The sequence below is a fragment of the Colobus angolensis genome, unplaced genomic scaffold (genome assembly GCF_000951035.1).
Source record: "Colobus angolensis palliatus isolate OR3802 unplaced genomic scaffold, Cang.pa_1.0 Scaffold73, whole genome shotgun sequence".
Classification (NCBI taxonomy): Eukaryota; Metazoa; Chordata; class Mammalia; order Primates; family Cercopithecidae; genus Colobus; species Colobus angolensis.
The window spans coordinates 4,663,377-4,669,995 of NW_012121043.1; positions in this window are offsets into that span (position 1 = coordinate 4,663,377).

The window sequence follows — 6,619 nt, forward strand, 5'->3', positions numbered from 1 at the left end:
TTTCTGGTTGACAGAAAAGGCAGGAAACAGATTCTTCCCAGAACCTCCAGAAGGAGTGCAGCCCTGATGAAACATTGATTTTAGCTCAATGAGACCCATTTCATACTTCTGGCCTTCATAACTATAAAATGATACATTTGGGATTTTTAAGCCACTAAATTTGTAAAAATCTAGTAGAGCAGCAATAGGAAACTAATACAGCATCCTTCTGTCCCCAACTGAGGGACAACATCCAAGAGAGTTGGGAGAAACATGTCTGAACAATCTCTCTTATAAATCAATATCTGTTCCACCTGAAGTCAAAATTGTTCTTAAGACTCTCCACACCTCCAAATGAAGCAGATGTTGACATAATAACTGTTGTAATCCATAAAGTCTGTTTCGACATGATAGTTCAACTTGTTATTCTGAAGTACAAAGTTAATCCTCTTAATACAAGGTACTTTGCCTGTGTGATTAATTGTCACTATATTAGTCAATGTTCATGCTGCTGATGAAGACATACCTGAGACTGGGAAGAAAAAGAGGTTTAATGGACTCACAGTTCCACATGGCTGGGAGGCCTCACAATCATGGTGGAAGGCAAGGAGGAGCAAAGTCACATCTTACATGGATGGCTGCAGGCAAAGAGAGAGCTTGTGCAGGGAAACTCCCCTTTTTAAAACCATCAGATCTTGTGAGACTTATTCACTATCAGGAGAAGAGCATGGGAAAGACTCACCGCCGTGATTCCATTATCTCCCACCAGCTCCCTCCCACAACACACGGGAATTGTGGGAGCTGCAATTCAAGATGAGATTTGGGTGAGGACACAGCCAAAGCGTATCAGTCACCATCCAAAATAGATTCTCCTTATTTGGGTAAAGACCCTGTCTTAATACTTATTTCTAACTCTTTATGCAATGTATAGAATAGGTCCTCACTAAATATGATTATTGATTGCATTATCCCAAGGAACTCTTTTTTTTTTTTTTTTTTTTGAGACGGAGTCTTGCTCTGTCGCCCGGGCTGGAGTGCAGTGGCCGGATCTCAGCTCACTGCAAGCTCCGCCTCCTGGGTTTACGCCATTCTCCTGCCTCAGCCTCCCGAGTAGCTGGGACTACAGGCGCCGCCACCTCGCCCGGCTAGTTTTTTGTATTTTTTAGTAGAGACGGGGTTTCACAGTGTTAGCCAGGATGGTCTCGATCTCCTGACCTCGTGATCCGCCCGTCTCGGCCTCCCAAAGTGCTGGGATTACAGGCTTGAGCCACCGCGCCCGGCCAGGAACTCTTAAAAGTTAGTCTCAGGTAAACAGCCATCCCACCACAGGTATAAATACATATTATTGACGAAATTCCAACAAACTGAATGTGTAGGTTTTTGTTTACGAATAATTACCTAAATATTTTATAATATAAAAGTAATATTCAAATTCTAACTTTTTATTGCCTTCTTTTAAAATGGTGGTTAGTAGCCAAAATTTTAATTCTCACAAATAAATTAGAAACTGCAAGTAAGGATAAGCAATTTTTGTATTAAACTCTTGAAAATATGATACAATATTCTTCTAGAATCTGAACATTATATACATTCAGATATTACTTATCATTATTGTGTCTATCAATAAATTCATGGTTATACATTTTAGATATTATTATATTTCCAGATATAAAAATATCTAAAATTATTTTTAAAATTGTTTCAGGTTTTCATCGAATCTTAGGCATGTTTGAGCTTCTGAACCACTTCTTGTATGTAGGAGAAACAAATTCAAGTGAAGGTATCTTTTTAATGGGGATATAGCCCAATTATTGACAATATTTCTAAACAAAATTTGCACTCAGAAATTCAATCACTTATGTAATTTTGTTAGTGACCCCAAGTTGTATAGCTATCTATGGTATCTTGATGTAGCTCCCATAACTTTATTGGACTTTTAACTCCTTTGGAACAGATGCATATATAGTTCATTCATAGATTCCTCAGAGTGACTAACTAGCACTATGCATTTCATATAGCAGGTGCTCTATAAGGATTTGTTAGATGACTAAATTTAAAAAATGCATAGAAGACCACATAAATGTAGCTTGAAATGGTGATTATAAAAAGGCCACCTTATTTGTATAGAAAACGCAATGCCATTGTTTTAGTAAATTATTCATACTTAGTAATAAACATCCAGCCAGTGCCTCTCTTAATTCCTATTCATTTAAAATACAAAGTGGGATAGCTATTACAGTTTTATTTCATTTTATTGAAGAACCAAATCCATTACTCCCATACTTAGGTTCATTTCTATTTTCTATGGGAGTAGCTCTGCACTCTAGAGTCCTTATTGAATTGAAGAGCAAATATATACATATGCTCTGTTGTGCCAGGGGGCACAAATTCTGTTTTGATTTAGTCATGTGCAACTCCTATTAACACTGAGGAATTCAGGGCAAAGTTTAGTTTATTTTTCAAGAAGGATCATGCTGTTACATATTCCAAATAACACATGAAGTCTTTTAGACTATAAAACCAATGATGTGCAGCCATACACATTTAGGGTACTCATTTAGCTTTCCATTGACTAAGTCTCTCAATTGTCTCACTCATTCTTTATGACATATAGTTTTAAAAGCAAGATTTGACAAAGAGGGAAATGTGCTGAATTCCTGGAGCTATTAAAGTATAAATGCAAAAATTATGAAAAAAATTCCAGATTTTAAGGTTTACATACTGAAACATGAAAATAATGTTCCATGCATTATTTGGTATGAAATATACAAAAATTATACATGTGTTTAGGTTAACTTTATTTAATTGTTGTCTTAGTCAACTAGAATAAGTGCTACCTACTTGCTCTGAATTTGGATAACTTGAGAGAAGGGAATGAAGACAGGAAGGGAAGATATAACAGAATTTCCTTCTAGTTAACCCTCTCCTGAAACCTGATCTTGTATTCCTCTATGAGTAAGTGTGGAAAGTAACAACCTTAGACAGGTCAACACTCTTCACTGTCCTTCCCCTTCAGCACATACAACCTACCCAGCTACCATCTCAATTAAACTGACAAACAGCTTACATTGCTGGTTACAGGGTCTGAACACTCAAAGAGTCTGTCCTCACATATTCTGGCTCAACACCTTACTAACTATGTAACTTGGGGAAGCCATTTTATTTCTGTATTGATTGCTTACCTCTTATTATGGGCTGAATGTTTGTGTCCCCCTAAAATTTAAATGTTGAAACATAATTCATATTGTGCTAGTATTAAGAGGTGGAGCTTTTGGAGGTGTTTAGAAAATGAGGGTTCTACCCTTATTAATAGAAATACTGTCCTTAAAAAAGAGGTGTGAGGAAGTTTATTGATATGATTTGGCTGTGTCCCCAACCAAATCTCATCTCGAATTGTAGTTCCCATAATTCCCACGTTGTGGGAGGGAGCTGGTGGGATGTAATTGAATAACAGGGGTGAGTCTTTCCCCTGCTGTTCTCACGATAGTGAATAAGTCTCACAAGATCTGATGGTTTTATAAAGGGAATTCCCCTACCCACACCCTCTTGCATGCCACCATGTAAGACGTGACTTTGCTCCTCCTTGCTTTTGGTCATGATAGTGAGGCCTCCCCAGCCACGTGGAACTGTGAGTCCTCTTTTCTTTATAAATTACCCAGTCTCAGTTATGTCTTCATTAGCAGCATGAAAATGAACTAATACACTTATTCATTCGTCTATCCATGTGAGGACACACAGAAGGTGATATCTATGAAAAATGGTCCCTCACCAGACGTGGGACCTGCTGGAACCTTTATTTTGGACTTCCCAAACTCCAGAACTGTGAACAATAAATTGGTTTATAAATTACCCAGTCTAAAGTACTTCGTTATAACAGCCTGAATAGATGAAGTCACTTATAAGAAATGAGATATTTTTAGACTTGAAAAATAATGATTCTCTTTGTCCTAAGCTTCTATATATCTCTAAAAAATTTTTCAATGTTATATAAGTTAATGTTTTATTCTTAATTTTGTTTATGATAGTCATGTAGCATTATGATAGTCACTGTAGCATTATTAAATATAAAGCAGAATACAATGTAGTTAGTGAAATAGCAAAACAGCTTAAATTATGCTCAAATTTGAATCTTTGTGAAACATGAAGCAAATGAGTTGATGTTTACACTAAATCCTTACGTAGGTACAGAATTATTTATTGACTTTGATTTGGGTTCTCCAGATCTCTACTGTTCCTGGAGATAGATCATGTTAGCTGCTTTTCATATATATACTTGAAGTTAAATGTGTCAGATCAACAAAAATGTACCAAATGTGTGTGTGTGTGTGTGTGTGTGTGTGTGTGTATGTCATTTGGTGTTAAAACATTGAAACATAGATAATATGGAAATCTTATTGCATATTAAGTTCCTATTAAATATATTCATATTCTAGTAGGAAAGTTATTGAAGGCCCTGACAAGACATTCTCTCTGAACCCAAGGAGTTCAAGACTGAAGCTGAGGAGAAAAGACAAACAGAAACAAATCTGCACTGAACCCTTCCAAAACCAATTTTAGACCATATTTCTATAACAATAATCATATTTCTATAACTATATATCTTTTTATTTTTTTTGAGACGGGGTCTCGCTCTGTCACCCAGGCTGGAGTGCAGTGGCCGGATCTTGGCTCACTGCAAGCAGGTTTGTTACATAGGTCTTCATGTGCCATGGTGGTTTGTTACACCTATCAACCCGTCATCTAGGTTTTAAGCCCCACATGCATTAGGTATTTGTCCTAATGCTCTCCCTCTGCTTGTCCCCTACGCTGTGACAGGCCCTGGCATGTGATGTTCCCCTCCCTTTGTCCATGTGTTCTCACTGCTCAACTCCCACTTATGAGTGAGAATATGCGGTGTTTGGTTTCCTGTTCCTGTGTTAGTTTGCTGAGAATAAAACCATGTTTTTATTAAGGAGAAAGAAATAGGCTAATTTGGGGAGGTGGTGGCTGATAGGGTGAAGGTAACCAAGATCCGCATCAGAAAGCCTAAATCTTCAATTTGTGTTTTCCCTACTACAGAGGAGAGAATTTCAAAGTGAAGAGATTACTTGAGAAAGCATAAAAAGGTAAGAGAGCTGGGAACAATAGTACAGACAGCTAATACCTTTTGAATGATTATTGTGTGCTATGGTGTGAATGTACCCTCCCAAAATTCGTATGTTGAAACTTAATCACCAATGTGATAGTTTTTAGAAGTGGGATATTTAGGATGTGATTAAGTCATGAGGGTGGTGCCCTCACAAATGGTATTAGCTCCCTTATAAAACAGGTGTGAGGCAGCTGTCTACTGCCCTTTGACCCTTCTGTCCTTTCTGCCACGTGAGGATACAGCATCTCTTTCTTCTTGAGGATGCAACAGCAAGGCCCATCATGGAAGCAGAAAGCGGCTCTCACCAGAAACAAAACCTCTGGGTTCCTGGATCTTGGACTCCCCAGCCTCCAAAACTGAAAAATAAATTTCTACTGCTTATAAATTACCCGGTCTGTGGTATTTTGTTGTAGTTGCACAGCGGGGCTAAGACGTTATGTGTCAAGGGGCTAAGACATTATGTGTCAAGCACTACTTTGAGTGTTTAATACATTAACTCATTTAATCCTTGCAACAGCTATTAGGTTGGTACAAAAGTAACTGTGGTTTTTGCTAATTACTTTTGCACCAACCTAATATATGAAAGGTGGACTAATGTTATCTCTATCACATATGTGATGAAAGAAACATGGAGAGTTTCAGTGAATTGCCCCAGGTCTTAAAACTGGAAATTCACAGAATTGGTTACAGACCTGGGCAGTCTGTGTTCAGAATCAGCACTCTCCAATGTGATGCTGTCTTTCTTCAAAAGCCCAACAAGGAGAAGAATGCACCCATTCCAATTATAACCCGAGGTACCCAAACACGAAAAAACGGCAAATATTTCAGTTTCAGAGGAGGAAATTTTGTTATGAAATACTCCAGAAAACAACATATATTTAAGTGTATCATGCCCTTTAAATAAGGAGTGGTATAATAATACAAAATGTGTACAGGTGAAATGTGGCCACCAACTAATCAGAATGGACTCTAGTTAGACAGGTGCAATCAGCTGAATATCGGTCTTCTTCAAACTATGGGAGAACAAGCTATTAGAGTACCGAGTTTAAATAGTAAATATTTCTATTTTATCTTTATTGTAATGAACAAGCCCTGTCTTTAGCTCCTGCTGTGCACTTTTGGAGGGTCTTCCATATGGTTGCTGCTAAGTATTTTGGCATTTTCCCAACTGTTACAATTGGGTCAGTGGGGGGGATTGTATAGGAGTAATAAAACAGGGTGACTACAGCAGGGAGGGGTACGATTACTACACACATAACAGCTTATTGCCTCTCATGCGTTCAAGCACAGCTCTATGCCATTCATTACAACAGACAGCCAGGGCAAACTGCCATAGAGCTCACTCCAGAAAAGGCCAGGTCTTGAGAGCAGAGACTAAATCTTCTCACTTCCATGTCTTCCTAATGTTTCCTTACTTCATCTTCCCATATCAAGAATAACTTGAGGAGAAGCAAAACAATTATATCTTGCGTATTACTACGTCATTCTTAAGAAAGTTTTCTTGAACAGACT